At 38.7% G+C, this 19,559-nt stretch overlaps 1 protein-coding gene across 5 annotated transcripts in view; it reads left to right on the forward strand.

Annotated features, from left to right (window-relative positions):
• Positions 1 to 19,559, forward strand: part of Tomosyn (syntaxin-binding protein tomosyn) — a 567,161-nt gene that overhangs the window by 509,606 nt on the left and 37,996 nt on the right. The window lies entirely within an intron of this gene.

A 19,559-nucleotide genomic window follows, 5' to 3' on the forward strand; every position in this document is an offset into this window, starting at 1 on the left:
GATGACACAGGCTGTGCATGTTTAAAGGTCTTCTGAATGGGATTTAATCCTAAAATTTTTATTTTTTTAACTACACATTCCTTTGGGACTGGAATTTTTAAACGTTCTGGAAGGCTGTGGTTATTGAAAAAGAATTTAATTTAAAATTTGTGTTCTTAATTTCAATAATTTAGATCTGAGAGAAAGGGAATTTCTTTAAGATTATATTTAAAGAAAGTTATTTTTTAAAGTAATGTAGATTTTCTTAATGATAAAATGCCGTCTTTGCAAGACAATAGATTAAAAAAAAGAGTTATTTTTAAAGTAATGTGGATTTTCTTACAGATTAAAATATAATCTTTATAAAGTCAGTATCTATAGAATATGCTCTAGCCTCTAAGACGAAAATAATATTGATAATATCAGTCGCCACCTCATTTACCAACTGTCCATTTGAGAGCTCAGATACCTTGCTCAAAATGTGAAGCTCGGAAAGGAACTTTACCAGTAATATAACAAGCTTATTTTACCCTCATTAATAAAGCTCACATTGAAATAGCCAATTAAGATGCATGTATATTTCTTCAGATACACTGTACAAAGATGGGTGACATTTAGGCATGCATGCAGAAAGCCCCTTAATATGCAAAGCATTTCGGGCAAATTTAAGCTTATTTTAAGACTAGTAAGGCAATAACTAAGTGATTACTTATACATATGTTCTCTAAGTGACAAAATAATGTATAAAATAAAAAAAATTTTGTATTTCTTTGCTAAGGTTACAATGTGTGTTTACATTTCATAATTTGATCGGTACAAAGAAAGCCGCTATCATGCCGAGGCATGTCGGGCAGACTTAACAATTAATTTAGGAATTACAATGAACACGAGAAAATTAAATAGTATTAATACATGCTATATAAGATTTACCAAGTTCGTTTTAAGGATTACAGTTTGGCTTATGATTAAGGATTTTTTCATAACCACAGATCCTTGCAGTGTTGCACTCTGCATGCTTGCACCAACCTGCACTTGTATCTAGTAATATATTTTCCCGTAGATTAGATATGCCTTCATTGGCTTGGCTAAAATTCGACTGTTTAATGTGGTTGATGTTCATTTTTCTGTCTATTGTTTAATGTTACTGAGAGTGACCTTCATTTTGCACATTCTATTATGCAGTACATGTCTAATTACATTCTTTTAAGATTACTCACTATAGCACTTGGATACAGGGCCATGTACTGTATTCATTTTTTCACTGACCTAACTTGTCCAACCTCACCTGATCTACTCTAGCCTGACTCGACCTAGCCCAGGCCATCCTAACCTGACCTCACTTATCCCTCAGCTGACCTGACCTAACCCATCCTACCCTGACTTAACCTAATCTAACCCAGTGCAGCGTAACCTGACTTAACCTAACCTGACCCATCCTAACCTAACCTAACCCAGTCCAACTTAATCTAACCCAGTCCAGCTTAACCTAACCTAACCTAATTTAATCTAACCAAATTAATGTAACCCAAACCTAGCCCAGCCTAACCTAACCTAACCCAGTCCAACTTAATCTGACTTAACCAAACCTGACCTGACCTAACATTACCTAACCTAATGTAACTTAATCTAACCTAATCAAATCTAACCCAACTTAATGTAACCCAAACCTAACCGAACCAAACCTAACCCAGCCTAACCTAACCTTACCTAACCACAGCACCAGGATGCAGTGCACTGTATGCATTCTTTCACTAATTTAGCAGATCAATTGGATACAGTGTGTTGTATTCATTTCACTACTTTGCCATATTTTTCTGTATAATGGGGTCCCCAACTTACGAACGGACTGCGCTCCCTGTGGTTGAGCTTACGAATGAACACTTTGTAACCCCAAATTTACCACTCTAGAAAACGATTCAAGACACACGACTATTACTGCGACTCAGCGTTCATGAAAATTGTGGTGGAAGACTCGTTAGTATATACTTAGCACATATTGTTATGGAAATGTTTTTGGTTTTAGGACCTTGTTCAATTTACATTGAGTGAACCAGGTCCCAGAACCAAAACATTTCGGAACCATAGTATTTCCGAAATGTTTACAGTAAGTCCTCAACTTACGAACACGTTGCGAATCTTCTGTATTGTGTACATCATTATTGTGTTTAATGTTATTATACACAATACGTAAGGTTCTGAACATGTTTGTAAGTCGAGCACTTACTGTACTCATGTCTCTTGAACCACAATACGCCAGTATTGTATACCAGGTTTTCATCAGTTGTAACTTTGTCTCAATTTCTAAAATAATTGATTTTTAGTCAAAATATTTAAATTTTAGTGGTGAGAAGGAAATAGTCCAAAAAATCGTAAATTAAAATAATTTTTTTTTTCTCTATTGAGCCGTACATCTTAGTTATCAAAACATATTTATAATAGATATATTATTTGGTACAATAAAAGGCTTGGAATCAAGTTAATAATAATACAGTTGTATTTTGGGAAAAATAATTATAAGAATTATAAGAACATGATATCCTGTATAAATTACTAAATATAAAAAGAGGAACTTTCATTTTTCTTCTTGGGTAACCTGCCTTGGTGGGATGCTGCCAGTTCATTAAAAAAAATACTATTTGTATCTAAATCTAGTCTATAATTTTAGTCATTATAAATCATCTAAATATTATATAACTTTAGTCACTCTGTCTAAATCTAATACAGTGGACCCCCGGTTAACGATATTTTTTCACTCCAGAAGTATGTTCAGGTGCCAGTACTGACCGAATTTGTTCCCATAAGGAATATTGTGAAGTAGATTAGTCCATTTCAGACCCCCAAATATACACGTACAAACGCACTTACATAAATACACTTACATAATTGGTCGCATTTGGAGGTGATCGTTAAGCGGTGGTCCACTGTATATAATTTATCACTATATCTATTATATAATTTTAGTCGCTATTTATATCTAAATCTAGTATATAATTTTTAGTCACTATATCTAAATCTAGAATATAATTTGATTAAAGTTGGTTACTAAATTACTCAAATAACTACAATGAGATGGATTGCAAACGAAGAGCCGGACAGTCACAACCTGTGGACATCGTTCATAAGTGTTCATCGCCACTGAGTTCGTAAGCCAGGGACCCCAGTACTCCATGGAACATTTTTTGCCTTCATGTTTGGTTTTTCTCGATACGCCTTGTCAGGAGGAGAAAGGTTCCTTCCCGAAGGTAAAGGTTCTCTTGATCTCAATTGCATCGGTGTGTCGTAGTGTAAGGCCGTTCTCGCGCAGTGTGACCACAGCCAAAAATTTTGTTTCGAATGCCATTTAAATATTATATAATAGCCATTTGAGACATTTTAAAACTGTGATGTATTTTTCTACAAAAAACTGTGTTAAAAATATGGTATGGTTAATATATATTTCAAGTTCCTTTAACCATTTATATATATATATATATATATATATATATATATATATATATATATATATATATATATATATATATATGTATATGTATATAAATATATAAAAAATACAGGGTGTGTCAAAAGATGGATCCAATTGAAATTGGGTTATATTTTTGAAACACTCTGTTATAAGCTAAATATAAAATTTATGTAGTTGACTAAGGTTGGTTGAATTCTTATTAATTACAATGTTTATTTAGGCATAGTTTGTTTGAATAGTAATTTTGTATTAAGTCAGAAAAAATTGTCGCAGCTTCAATTAAGTGTTGATTATAAAAGTACGTATTATATATCTTGTGGTCATTAACATGAATATTTTGTATTTTGAGCTGAAGTTAGTGTGGGTGTACATGTGATGATTGTTTACGTGGGTGTACATGTGATGATTGTTTACGTGGGTGTACATGTGATGATTGTTTACGTGGGTGTACATGTGATGATTGTTTATGTGGGTGTACATGTGATGATTGTTTACGTGGGTGTACATGTGACGATTGTTTACGTGGGTGTACATGTGATGATTGTTTACGTGGGTGTACATGTGATGATTGTTTATGTGGGTGTACATGTGATTGTTTACGTGGGTGTACATGTGACGATTGTTTACGTGGGTGTACATGTGATGATTGTTTACGTGGGTGTACATGTGATGATTGTTTACGTAGGTGTACATGTGATGATTGTTTACGTAGGTGTACATGTGATTGTTTACGTGGGTGTACATGTGATGATTGTTTACGTGGGTGTACATGTGATGATTGTTTACGTGGGTGTACATGTGACGATTGTTTACGTGGGTGTACATGTGACGATTGTTTACGTGGGTGTACATGTGACGATTGTTTACATGGGTGTATATGTGATGATTGTTTACGTGGGTGTACATGTGACGATTGTTTACGTGGGTGTACATGTGACGATTGTTTACATGGGTGTACATGTGACGATTGTTTACATGGGTGTATATGTGATGATTGTTTACGTGGGTGTACATGTGACGATTGTTTACATGGGTGTACATGTGACGATTGTTTACGTGGGTGTACATGTGACCATTGTTTACGTGGGTGTACATGTGACGATTGTTTACGTGGGTGTACATGTGACGATTGTTTACGTGGGTGTACATGTGACGATTGTTTACGTGGGTGTACATGTGACGATTGTTTACGTGGGTGTACATGTGACGATTGTTTACGTGGGTGTACATGTGACGATTGTTTACGTGGGTGTACATGTGACGATTGTTTACGTGGGTGTACATGTGACGATTGTTTACGTGGGTGTACATGTGACGATTGTTTACGTGGGTGTACATGTGACGATTGTTTACGTGGGTGTACATGTGACGATTGTTTACATGGGTGTACATGTGACGATTGTTTACGTAGGTGTACATGTGACGATTGTTTACATGGGTGTACATGTGACGATTGTTTACGTGGGTGTACATGTGACGATTGTTTACGTGGGTGTACATGTGACGATTGTTTACGTGGGTGTACATGTGACGATTGTTTACGTGATTTTGTGGGTGTACATGTGACGATTGTTTACGTGGGTGTACATGTGACGATTGTTTACGTGGGTGTACATGTGACGATTGTTTACGTGGGTGTACATGTGATGATTGTTTACGTGGGTGTGTGGGTGTACATGTGACGATTGTTTACGTGGGTGTACATGTGACGATTGTTTACGTGGGAGTGTGGGTGTACATGTGACGATTGTTTACGTGGGTGTACATGTGACGATTGTTTACGTGGGTGTACATGTGATGATTGTTTACATGGGTGTACATTTGACGATTGTTCACGTGGGTGTGTGGGTGCACCAGCAGTGATTGTGTGGGTGTACATGTGACGATTGTTCATGTGGGTGAGTGGGTGTACCAGCAGTGATTGTATGTATGTGTGGGTGTACATGTGACGATTGTTCATGTGGGTGTGTGGGTGTACCAGCAGTGATTGTGTGTGTGTACGTGTGGGTATACATGTGACGATTGTTCACATGGGTGTGTGGGTGTACATGTGACGATTGTTCACGTGGGTGTGTGGGCATACCAGCAGTGATTGTGTGTTTGTGTGGGCATAAATGTTATTGTTCACGTGGGTGTGTGGGTGTACATGTGACGATTGTTCACATGGGTGTGTGGGTGTACATGTGACGATTGTTCACATGGGTGTGTGGGTGTACATGTGACGATTGTTCACGTGGGTGTGTGGGCATACCAGCAGTGATTGTGTGTTTGTGTGGGCATAAATGTTATTGTTCACGTGGGTGTGTGGGTGTACATGTGACGATTGTTCACATGGGTGTGTGGGTGTACATGTGACGATTGTTCACGTGGGTGTGTGGGCATACCAGCAGTGATTGTGTGTTTGTGTGGGCATAAATGTTATTGTTCACGTGGGTGTGTGGGTGTACATGTGACGATTGTTCACGTGGGAGTGGGTGTGTATGTGTGGGTGTACATGTGACGATTGTTCATGTGGGTGTGTGGGTGCACATGTGACGATTGTTCGCGTGGGTGTGTGGGTGTACAAGCAGTGATTGTGTGTGGGTGTACATGTGACGATTGTTCACATGGGTATGTGGGTGTACAAGCAATGATTGTGTGTCTGTGTACATGTGATGATTGTTCACGTGGGTATGTGGGTGTACATGTGACGATTGTTCACGTGGGTATGTGGGTGTACAAGCAATGATTGTGTGTCTGTGTACATGTGATGATTGTTCACGTGGGTATGTGGGTGTACATGTGACGATTGTTCACATGGGTATGTGGGTGTACAAGCAATGATTGTGTGTCTGTGTACATGTGATGATTGTTCACATGGGTATGTGGGTGTACATGTGACGATTGTTCACGTGGGTGTGTGGGTGTACATGTGACGATTGTTCACGTGGGTGTGTGGGTGTACCAGCAGTGATTGTGTGGGTGTGTATGTGTGGGTGTACATTTGACGATTGTTCATGTGGGTGTGTGGGTGTACCAGCAGTGATTGTGTGGGTGTACATGTGACGATTGTTCACGTGGGTGTGTGTGGGGGTGTACACGTGACGATTGTTCACATGGGTGTGTGGGTGTACATGTGACGATTGTTCATGTGGGTGTACCAGCAGTGATTGTGTGCATGTGTGGGTGTACATGTGACGATTGTTCACATGGGTGTGTGGGTGTACATGTGACGATTGTTCATGTGAGTGTGTGGGCGTACCAGCAGTGATTGTGTGGGTGTACACGTGATGATTGTTCACGTGGGTGTACCAGCTGTGATTGTGTGTGTGTGTGTGTACATGTGGTTGTACATGTGACGATTGTTCACGTGGGTGTACCAGCAATGATTATGTGTGTGTGTGTGTACATGTGGTTGTACATGTGACGATTGTTCACATGGGTGTGTGGGTGTACATGTGACGATTGTTCACATGGGTGTGTGGGTGTACATGTGACGATTGTTCACGTGGGTGTGGGTGTACCAGTAGTGATTGTGTGTATGTGTGTATGTGTGGGGGTACATGTGACGATTGTTCACGTGGATGTGTGGGTTTACCAGCAGTGATTGTGTGTGTGTGGGTGTACATGTGACGATTGTTCACGTGGGCGTGTGGGTGTACCAGCAGTGATTGTGTATGTGTGGGTGTACATGTGACGATTGTTCACGTGGGTGTGTGGGTGTACATGTGACGATTGTTCATGTGGGTGTGTGGGTGTACCAGCAGTGATTGTGTGTGTGTATACATGTGACAGTTATTCACGTGGGTATGTGGGTGTACCAGTAATGATTGTGTGTATGTACGTGTGGGTGTACATGTGACGATTGTTCACGTGGGTGTACCAGCAATGATTGTGTGTGTGTGTACATGTGACGATTGTTCACGTGGGTATGTGGGTGTACCAGCAATGATTGTGTGTGTGTGTGTGGTACATGTGACGATTGTTCACGTGGGTGTGTGGGTGTACCAGCAGTGATTGTGTGTATGTGTGGGGGTACATGTGACGATTGTTCACGTGGGTGTATGGGTGTACATGTGATGATTGTTCGCGTGAGTGTGTGGGTGTGTATACCTGTGACAGTTATTCACGTGGGTTTGTGGGTGTACCAGCAGTGATTGTGTATGTACGTGTGGGTGTACATGTGACGATTGTTCACGTGGGTGTGTGGGTGTACATGTGACGATTGTTTGAGTGGGGGTGTGGGTGTACCAGCAGTGATTGTGTGGGTGTACATGTGACGATTGTTCACGTGGGTGTGTGGGTGTACATGTGGCAATTGTTCGCGTGGGTGTGTTGGTGTACCAGCAGTGATTGTGTGTGTGTGTATGTGTGGGTGTACATGTGACAATTGTTCACGTGGGTGTGTGGGTGTACATGTGACGATTGTTCGCGTGGGTGTGTGGGTGTACCAGCAGTGATTGTGTGTGTGTGTATACATGTGACAATTATTCACATGGGTATGTGGGTGTACCAGTAATGATTGTGTGTGTACATGTGACGATTGTTCACGTGGGTGTGTGGGTGTACCAGCAGTGATTGTGTGTGTGTGTATACATGTGACAGTTATTCACGTGGGTATGTGGGTGTACCAGCAGTGATTGTGTGTGTGTGTATACATGTGACAGTTATTCACGTGGGTATGTGGGTGTACCAGTAGTGATTGTGTGTATGTGTGGGTGTACATGTGACGATTGTTCACATGGGTGTGTGGGTGTACATGTGACGATTGTTAGCGTGGGTGTGTGGGTGTACCAGCAATGATTGTGTATGTGTGGTTGTACATGTGATGATTGTTCACGTGGGTGTGTGGGTGTACCAGCAGTGATTGTGTGTGTATACATGTGACAGTTATTCACGTGGCTATGTGGGTGTACCAGTAATGATTGTGTGTATGTACGTGTGGGTGTACGTGTGACGATTGGTCACGTGGGTGTGTGGGTGTACCAGCAGTGATTGTGTGTATGTGTGGGTGTACATGTGACGATTGTTCACATGGGTGTGTGGGTGTATATGTGACGATTGTTCGAGTGGGGGGGGTGTACCAGCAGTGATTGTGTGTGTGTGGGTGTACATGTGACGATTGTTCACGTGGGTGTGTGGGTGTACATGTGATGATTGTTCGCGTGGGTGTGTGGGTGTACCAGCAGTGATTGTGTGTGTGTGTGTGTGTGTATACATGTGACAATTATTCACGTGGGTATGTGGGTGTACCAGTAATGATTGTGTGTGTACATGTGGTTGTACATGTGGTGATTGTTCACATGGGTGTACCAGCAGTGATTGTGTGGATGTGTACAAGTGGGTGTACATATGATGATTGTTCATGTGGGTGTGTGTGTACCAGCAATGATTGTATAAGTAAGTTTATTCAGGTATACACAAATACAGTTACATAGAATTATCATACATAGCAGCATATGTGTAGAGAACCTGGGATAACCCAAAAAAGTCAGACAGAGTGACTTATTTCCATTGGGGTCCTTTTACCTTATTATTATAATATAAAGGTTATAATATTTTCTTATTATTCTACAATGAAGATAACATCTTATTATCATACTAAAAAGACTATCTACTACACGAGGGTCATTAAGACTATCTACAATACGAGGGTCATTACTAGGGATAAGGTAAAATTTACACGTATGTTAGCTAAAAAAATAGAAAATAATTCCCCTCCCTTTCTGTAGCTACATTCATCAGACACCTTTTGGCACTCTTCTTGAACTGGTTCATGCTATGACTGGCTTTGACATGTGCGGGCAGTCTGTTCCATTCCTTTATTGCTGTACAATAAAAGGCGTTTGACACCTGGCCACTGACTGTGGGTACTACAAAGTTGTGCTCTCTCCCCCTAGTACTATGATTGCTTTGGTTCCCAACCTTGACAAAATTGACAGCAAGATATTCTGGACATTGTTTGTGAGCAATTTTATAAACATGATTTAGCTTGAGTTGTTTTACTCTGTCTTCAACATTCAGCATATCCAACTGCTGTAATTCATCCTGGCCTACATGTTCTCTTGGTCCCAGCCCCAGGATGAATCTCACCATTTTGTTCTGGGTGATATGCAATCTATCTTTCAGTTTTTTTTGTCAAGGCAGAGTACCATGAAGAGCAAGCATAGTCCATATGACACTGTATAAGGGCTAGACATAGGGTCCTGCGAGCCTCAGTAGGTAGACACTGTGCTTGTCTGTAGAGGAACTTCAGTCTGGCATTCGCTTTCCTTACTACGCTGTTCTTGATCAGTTCTCCTGACATGCATGGGTCAAAGGGGATTCCCAGATATCTTACTGAGGAAACTGAAGTGATGGGCTCCCCATTACACTGGACATTAAAATTATTTGCCCTTCTCAGTTTGTTTTGTGCCAAAGAGAATGGCTTCAGTTTTCCCTAGGTGTAATGATAGTTTGTTGTCTACTAACCATTTGCTGCAGGACTCCAGTTCCAGTGTTATTACATTAGATATATCTTGTGGGTCTTTACCTGACACTAACAGAGCACTGTCATCTGCATACAGTAGGAGTTTGCACTTGACACTGATAGGCATATCATTGACATAACATAAAAATAATAAAGGACCCAGAATACTACCTTGGGGAACTCCACATGTTATTGGCAGGGGTTCTGATTCCGTTTTGTTGATTTTGACTATTTGTCTCCTGTTGCTAAGGTAGGACTTAAATCAGTCTACAGAACCTATACCGATAGCTTGAAGTTTCTTACATAATATATATTGTGGTTGACAGTATCGAAGGCCTTTTGCAGGTCTAAGGTCACCATACCTATGAGGTTCCCCTTTGACATTTCAGTTCTCAGGTAATCCATCAGATTAATTAGGGTGACGGTTGAGTAAGATCTCCTAAAGCCTGATTGATAACTATGGAGAATGTTGTTGTCATTAAGGTACTTAACTACTTGACAGTACACCGCCCTCTCTAGAATTTTGGATATTATACTGAGTATACTAACAGGCCTATAGTTGCTTACATCAGACATATTATTTTTCTTGAAGATAGGAGTAACTCTGGCCTCCTTGAACCCCTCCGGTACGGTATTAGTGGTGATTGATAGATTTATTATGTGAGCAATAGGGATTGACAGTTCAGAAGCACCATCTTTTAGGAACTTAGACGGGATGTTATCAGGGCCTGTGCTCTTAGTTGGGTTTAACCTGCTTAGTTCTTTTTGAATAAAGTCATGAGATACACTTACTAGTTGACAACTGTTTGGGGTTGCCCCTTTATTGGTATAGTATGTTGTAAACTTATCAGAGTCTGTGTTAAAGGTATTTGATGTAGCTGGTAGTTTACTTACTAGTGTTGATGCGACAGATGTACATTAGGATTTAAAACAATTTGCCACTTTAGTTGTTTCGTGTCATAGCTCGTTAACGATATACATACAGTACACTGGTCAAAGAGCTGGTCGTAAGTCCGAGTACAGTGGACCCCCGGTTTGCGAAGCCATCGGTATCCGAAGCATTATATCGCCAAAAAATTTGCCTCGGTTCCCGTTTCAAAACCCGGTATGCAATACAATTCGTACGAGACGTGTCAAGTGTTTACAAGCCAGCCAGTGTGCGCATCTAAGGATACATTCGGTACTTTCTATATTATCCATATTATCACTGTTTTTGGTGCTTGTTTCTGCAAAATAAGTCACCATGGGCCCCAAGAAAGCTTCTAGTGCCAACCCATCGAGACCAAGGGTGCTAATGACTATTGAAATTAAGGAAATGTGTGCAAAGTGGCTTGAAGTACAAACCTTTTTTGATGAAAATCACCCTGACACAGCTACTGCAAGCCGTGTTGGCAACCTGTACACTGACAATGTTGTGAACCACTTTAGGAAAGTCATAAAGGAACGAGAGGTACAGGCCTCTATGGACAGATATGTTGTGCGACAGAAGTCCAGTGACTCTCAAGCTGGTCCTAGTGGCATTAAAAGAAGAAGGGAAGTAACCCTGGAAAAGGACTTGCTACCTCAAGTCCTAATGGAGGGGGATTCCCCTTCTAAACATTAAAAACTTCGACACTCTCCCCTCCTCCCATCCCATCAATCATCACCAGATCTTCATTAACCCTTTGACTGTTTCAGGTCCCTTTCTGAAACTGTCATTCTATGTCGATAAATTTTTGAAAAAAAAAAAAAATTATTTTTTCTTATGAAATGATGGAGAATCTTTTCCCGATGGTAATGACTCCAAAAGTTCGAAATTTGATCAAAAACTCGTGGAATTACGCTTCCGTGAAGTTAGCGGTCTCGGCGATTTCGCCGACTTTGAGCCCTATTTTCAGCCAATTCCATTGTTCCAGTTGACCAAACTCATAGCTATTTCTTTAGAACTCCATTTTATCTGTCAGCTGAGTACAAGAAACCTCCCATTTACTAATTTGGTCTACCCAATATTGTGGTCAGAAATTGGCAATTTGGCCAATTTCACGCAAACTAAAAAAGATGCCAATTTCAAAATAGGGTCCAGAATAAACAAGGTAGACATTCTTGGCACTAAAATAACATATCCTCTGTTCATTAGTCACATCTCTAGGCCCCTCTTATATTATTATTGCTTTCTATTTTGATTTTTTATTCATACAAAAAAATACAAAATTTACTGTTATGCAGACTACTGCATTATTGTAAAAATGGTATAAATAATATCAGTGCACTAGTGAAAGAATATCAGACTCGCCAGTTGACGTGTATTGGACGTGTGGTGTGATTTGTTTACTCCTGAACATTGGTAAAAATCAAACATTTCCGCTACTTTGAGCTCAGTTTCAAGGTCGTTTTCATCGTCAAAGTAATGAAAATCACCTCTATTTCTGTAATATTTCTTCCATTTTATCACCTAAGACCATGAAAACGCAAATACATCGATAAATACTATACGAAAATACACCTCAAAGTCTGCGTTTTAATCCAAAAAAACGATCAGTTTTTTTTTCTCATTACGCACTGTGTGCTGGAGGATTTTCTTTATGTGGTGCACACTGACCACACAGACCCATTCTCTCACATGTGGGTCTACCAGCTTTCTTTCACTTGATTTGAAGCTGCTAGAATTATTGAGTATATATACGTCAGAAACAATGGCGCTTAAGACGTATTTATACGGCGTAAACAGTCAAAGGGTTAAAGGTAAATGTCAATTATTCTATTGTGATTATTCTATTGTTATTATTGTTATTGTAATTATTGTAATTATTGCATTAAACTTAATACATCATGTGGTAAAAGTTTTTTTCATACTTTCGGGTGTCTTGCATGGATTAATTTGATTTCCATTATTTCTTATGGGGAAAATTGATTCGCTTTCCGATAATTTTGGTTTACAATGAGCTCTCAGGAACGGATTATCGTGAACCGGGGGTCCACTGTAGTCGTTAAACAGGTACCTGTAGTTATCTTTTTTGCAAGTTATTTACACTTGTTTTATGGTGTTTTTTGCCATTTTAATATCTGGTTTACATCAAAAACCGGGGTCACATCATGGTTCTTGGAATCAATTAATGATGTAGGGCGGGGTTGTACATGTATAGTTCGTAATGCTGTGTATTGTATAAATGTCTCCTAGTGTACAGTACTTGTTACATTTCAGTCGTGTATCACTGTATTTGTGTAGCAACACAACCTTGCCAGTGAATACTACAAAATTTATTATCAAGTTGTTTTCAGGTAACCTCAATAATGGAGTTGAAAACCTCTCTACTACACGAGGGTCGTTAAGGCTGTACTTACCCTTGTCTCCACCAGACATGCATAATTTACTCCCTAAAGTAGGAAATAAAGTTATATATACACGGTGAAATACATGTCTCAGCGTACATAGCGTGCGTTCCATGTGTGTTGTAAGAAGCAACTAAAATGCTGGCAGCAAGGTGCTAGTAACACCTTTTTCTGTATAAATTACTAAATGCTGGCAGCAAAGTGCTAGTAACACCTCCTGTATAAATTACTAAATGTAAAAAGAAGAAAAACTTTAATTTCTTCTGTTTTGCATCACATTGCCTCAGTGGAAGATGGCCGATGTGTTTAAAAAATAAAAAAAATATCCTGTGTTATCCTCATATACGTCCTGTGTTATCCTAGTATATGTCCTGTGTTACCTTCGTTTATTCTCCCAGCATTTTAGTCGCCTCTTACAACGCATGTGGATCCACGTTATTACAACTACGTATTCTCTAGTAATATAATATTGCCGTAATTTTGTCAGTATGTTCAAATAAGGGACACCATTATTCATGTTTTATGACCAAAGATGTACACTAGTGTAGAAAATATGAGCTGTGAATTGTCAGTTTTCTTTGTAACATGAATTATTATTATTTTTTAGTAACAAATTATCATCAGCAATCATTTTCAATAGATTGTCTGATGAGTTGAGCATCATTTTAGACATTTTGAAGATTATATAATTCAACTAACCTTGTAGGTTTTTTTGACATTGGTTATTTGCTTGTCTAACGAGTTGTCGAAGTGTCTGCCAGGCAGACGAACGATGACGACATTGGCTGTAATCCCCTTCTGCTTCCGTGAATGTTCCTAACTCTGCTAGACTGCCGTTACATCTGCATTGTGGTATCTCTCTAGATTCTAGCATTGACTATCTAGGTAACTTAGTTGATTATAATCAATAATAAAGATAACAATTTTCACACAAGAGGTGACCCAAGCCTCAGTCACCAGAGGTCACAGTGTGACCTCTGGTCACTGAGGTCAGAGTATAAACATCCAGCTACATTAAGTGTTTATAATGTTAGTTGTGGATCACATACAGAAAAAATTTAAACATAATGGAAGTAGCATGTTGGATGTATTTAATAGTTAATGTATTTTCTCTTCATTTTGTGGTTCATTGTATTATACATCGGCTGGCCTGGCTGTGCATGTTGTTATGGTTTGTTCAAAATTTATTCTAAAAAAAATTCATCTATGCTAAATAGTTAATACATCTCTAGACTTTATTTGTAAATATTCAGGTACTTGTGAGCCATGGATAGTTATTCGATCTCTAGATTTTTTCGTTGAATTTATAAGTCGTTACAAAAAATACATGGATGGGGTTGGTATAATTTTTTAGGCACTTTACAGATGCAAGTTATTTTCACTCAGAATTTTATGCAGTAGTCCTATGTAATAGAAAATTTGTCTACTACTGTATTTAAAGTATATCATTAATCTTTTCAATATGAAATTAATAAGAATTTTGAATAATATCTCTGTTTCCCATTGGAAAATGTTGTTATATTTTTAATAATATTTTTAATTTTACTCTCATGTGCGTTGACTTGCAATATTCACATTGGTTGGTTAATGGGGTTTAAAGTCTATCTACTACACCAGGGTCATTAAGACTGGTTGGTTGGTTAATGGGGTTTAAAGTCTATCTACTACACCAGGGTCATTAAGACTGGTTGGTTGGTTAATGGGGTTTAAAGTCTATCTACTACACCAGGGTCATTAAGACTGGTTGGTTGGTTAATGGGGTTTAAAGTCTATCTACTACACCAGGGTCATTAAGACTGGTTGGTTGGTTAATGGGGTTTAAAGTCTATCTACTACACCAGGGTTATTAAGACTGGTTGGTTGGTTAATGGGGTTTAAAGTCTATCTACTACACCAGGGTCATTAAGACTGGTTGGTTGGTTAATGGGGTTTAAAGTCTATCTACTACACCAGGGTCATTAAGACTGGTTGGTTGGTTAATGGGGTTTAAAGTCTATCTACTACACCAGGGTCATTAAGACTGGTTGGTTGGTTAATGGGGTTTAAAGTCTATCTACTACACCAGGGTCATTAAGACTGGTTGGTTGGTTAATGGGGTTTAAAGTCTATCTACTACACCAGGGTCATTAAGACTGGTTGGTTGGTTAATGGGGTTTAAAGTCTATCTACTACACCAGGGTCATTAAGACTGGTTGGTTGGTTAATGGGGTTTAAAGTCTATCTACTACACCAGGGTCATTAAGACTGGTTGGTTGGTTAATGGGGTTTAAAGTCTATCTACTACACCAGGGTCATTAAGACTGTATAAACCCTGTCATCACCAGACAATAATACTTTAATCCCTAAATTAATTCGTTAATACCTAAAATATTTTAATACCTTAAGTAAAGTTTTTGAGTTACAGTTGTTATTATTGGACTATGTATAATTGCTCAGTAAGATAGTTTGCTATATTACCTAAATGTTAGAGAGAATTTAATGATGTTATAAGAATTAAGACTAAGTTGTATTAAACAACTGTCATTGAATAAACTGAAGGATGGATGAGCGGCTTGAACTGTGGTGCGTAAATTGACAGTCCAACACTCAACTGTTGTGTTACACTTGGTGCCTCTGACGGAATATAATGAACACGTTGAGAATCTTGTATACTGTATATAATATCATTATTATATCATTATTATATCATTATTATATCATTATTGTGTATTATATCATTATTATACGCAGTACAGGTCCCCAACATGTTCGTAAGTTGAAGACTTACGAACATGTTGGGGACCTGTATTATGAATATTATTCACAATTCAGGAGGTCCCCAATGTGTTTTTATGTTGAGAATTTATTGTCCAGTAAGTATTCGTTCTGATCCCTTCCAATTAGAAGCCCGGGTAGCCAAGACAGTAAAGCATCGGATTGTTAATTTACGGGCCGCAGTTCTAACCCCTCGACCATTCTACTGTCAATTTATGGACTGCAGTTCTAACCCCTCGACCATCCTACTGTCAATTTACAGACCGCAGTTTGAGCCCTCAACCATCCTACTCATTTTATAAGTAGTTACGAGAATGAAGTAGCGACTATCCTTGGTAATAACTCGTTTCACTCCATAAATAGTCAAGTAATCAGAACTATCCATGGCTGACAGCACCTGTTGTAGTAGTTGCTTGACCGAGAGTTCGTCCGGCCGACAGGACAGGTAAAGGCTCCACTGCCGACCATGATTTGGAGGGCAAAGTATTCACTGTTACTGCAAATGTTATAATATTTTGTGATGCACTTAATGAGTTAACTAATGTAGTTTGTTTGTATTCGGTGCAGATGAACGGATTTTGGTGAAAGATGGAATGGAGCGATGCGAGTGTGTGAGTGCGTTTGTTTGAAGCGAAGATGCGCAAGTTGCCAAAAATTGGAAATTTTCTCATGGTAACGGAGCTCTCCGATAAAGCTATTTTATAGAGCCATTTTTTTTAAATGCGACTGAAAAAGTACTTCCAGTATTGAATACCATGCTGAAAGGCCTTCGTAGTACATGCTATTCAGTTTTGGATGACCTTTTTCAAATGCGTTTTCAAAAAAAAAAAATATATATAACAGCTTTATAAAAGAGATGACCAGTAATATATTTAATATTCTTATTTTATGCATATTTAAAATTATTAAAAATCCCCCCCAAAAATTTAGACTTTTATATATTTTTTATTTTTGTTATATTATGCCTGTATTTTAAGCAAGTCTAAAATTCACAAATCTTTTACTAAACACAATACGTAACACTGGCATATATTTTTCATATATTTTTGCTTATGAAGGTTTGTCACATATTTTAGTTTTTTTTATATGCACCATAATTTTTTTATGCATGGGTATGACACGGAAGGATCGAACTGATCATTTTTGCACCCATTATAATAGGTCGTTAGTTTTCCGCTAATAGTTTTCCACAGTGGGCTGTTAGTCGCCTCTGTTCTGTCACATTCTATTCGCTTCTATTCGCTAGCAGTGAATAGAATGCAAAGCATTGTTGAGAGTAAGGATGAACGCGACATTTTAATCATGGTACAAAAAATGCCGTAAAACAATACTGAATTTTGTGTATGCAAAAATATAGTAAGAATTCAAAATTATGGAAATGTAAAATTGTATTTCTGATTTTTTATTTTTATTTTCATATTGTTTTAGGCAATGTTCAAGAAAGTTTAAAGTTTAGCCCAACATTGTCTACTAAATAGTATTTATTGTACATGAAACGTATACAATACCAACAAGATAAAAATTAAGACACATGCGCAACATCTGGGTATCTTTATTGTAGACATTTTGCCATCCAGTGGCTTTATCAATACAAATTCAAGGACATGACTGGAAGATACTAGAACTATACACAAAAAGTAAGGTAATCAGTCCCTCAGCCTTGGAGTTAGTGTGAAGATCACCGTCATCTTCACACCAACTCCAAGGCTGATTACCTCCTCTTTTGTATGTAGTTCTGCCATCTTCCATTCATGTCTTTGAATCTGTATTTGATAAAGCCACTGGATGGCGAAAACATCTACACTAAAGATACCCAGATGTTGCACATGTGTTTTAATTTTCAGTATTTATTGTATGTATATAGTATAAGAATTTTTCAGACTTGTTAGTAAATGTTAGGCTTTGCAATGACCTCTGGTATATGGTAAGTTAGAGACATGTGCAACAATTAGGTATCTTTACTTTGAAATGTTTTGCCTACACAGTGGGCATTTTCAGTCGAGTACAGCGGAGGCAGCAGCAGTAGTGGAGATGTAAAGACAATGTAGTGTGTCCCTCACCCTCATAAATGTAGTTTTGAGGTGGTCAGTCCCTCAGCCTGGAGAGGAGTTCAGCTCCTATGGAACAGATCTCTACCCCAGGCTGAGGGACTGACCACTTCAAAACTATGCCTTCTAGGGTGATGGACTGATTACATCATTAGTGTAACTTGTAAATGGCCTGAGTTGAACCAAAATATCGTTATGAGCTTCTCTCCTATTTGTGGGTTATTGGTGTATTGTTTCTTCATTTTTACTGTTCCTGCTGCCGCCTCTGTATTCAACTGAAGAAGCCAACTGTGTAGGTGAAACATCTCAGAATAAAGATACTTAACTGTTGCACGTGTGTCTTACTTATCAACATTTTGGTGGTGTTTACCATTAGCAAATCTACCCCTAGTATGTAGGATGGTTGTCATACATTTCCAAAATACACAGTCAGTCTAACAACAAGCAGCACGCTTTAAGAACTTAACATAAGAACGTAAGAATGGAGGAACACTGCAGAAGGCCTACTGGCCCATGTGAGGCAGGTCCTTATCAAAACGACCTCTACCTTTTGCCACAATGTTTACACCGATGGCTGCCCGAGTGCCAGCCATCTCTCAAAGTATAGTGTAGCAGTAGTTCTAGTCAACCCTGGTGGGTGTCACGTAGTTTGGATCATAACAATAATCCAGTACCTGCTACGTACTGTGTGAGAGTCAGGGGCAGATCTACTATAAAATTAATGAAGCTTAAGCTTCAGGGTCTGTAATCCCGGAGGGGCCCCATACCAGTTAAAGCTTCAGGGCCCCAAAAGTGTAGGTCCACCACTGGTGAGAGGTGATTGAAGGAGTCATGAACTTACAAGCAGAATTGAACTGTAAGTAAAATGCTTGTAAATACAGTGACTCGCTTCTTTTATAAAGCTCCTCTGTATAGTGTGCCTTTTTCTTAATGTAATTGAAATATTGCATCCAAAATTGAATAGCTCATGGAAAAGCCTTTATGGTATACGCTGTAAAATTTTCAATTCATTTTTTTGAATCGCTTTCCAAAAAATCACAAAATATAGAGTTTTAGAAGAGAAGTGACTGTGTTATGCACCATTGAACTCCATATATCAAAATCTGAGAGTTACAAAAAACTCGCTTTTCAAATACAGTGGTAACCTAAGTTTCGTACAGCTCCCAACTCGAACAATTATGTAAGTGTATTTTTGGGGGTCTGAAATGGACTAATCTAATTTACATTATTCTTTATGGGAACAAATTCGTTCAGTCTCGGCACTCGAACAGCCTTCTGGAACGAATTAAGTTCGTAACTCAAGGTACCACTGTACACTGGACCCCCGGCTTACGATATTATTTCATTCCAGAAGTATGTTCAGGTGCCGTTACTGAACGAATTTGTTCCCATAAGGAATATTGTGAATTAGATTAGTCCATTTCAGACCCCCAAAGATACACGTGCAAACGCACTTGCATAAACACACTTACATAATTGGTCGCATTGGGAGCTGATCGTAAAGCGGGGGTCCACTGTACTTAAAAAAAAAATATCCTCTCTAGATAAATCAACCCTT

Source organism: Cherax quadricarinatus, chromosome 98, assembly GCF_038502225.1.
Source record: "Cherax quadricarinatus isolate ZL_2023a chromosome 98, ASM3850222v1, whole genome shotgun sequence".
Taxonomy (NCBI): domain Eukaryota; kingdom Metazoa; phylum Arthropoda; class Malacostraca; order Decapoda; family Parastacidae; genus Cherax; species Cherax quadricarinatus.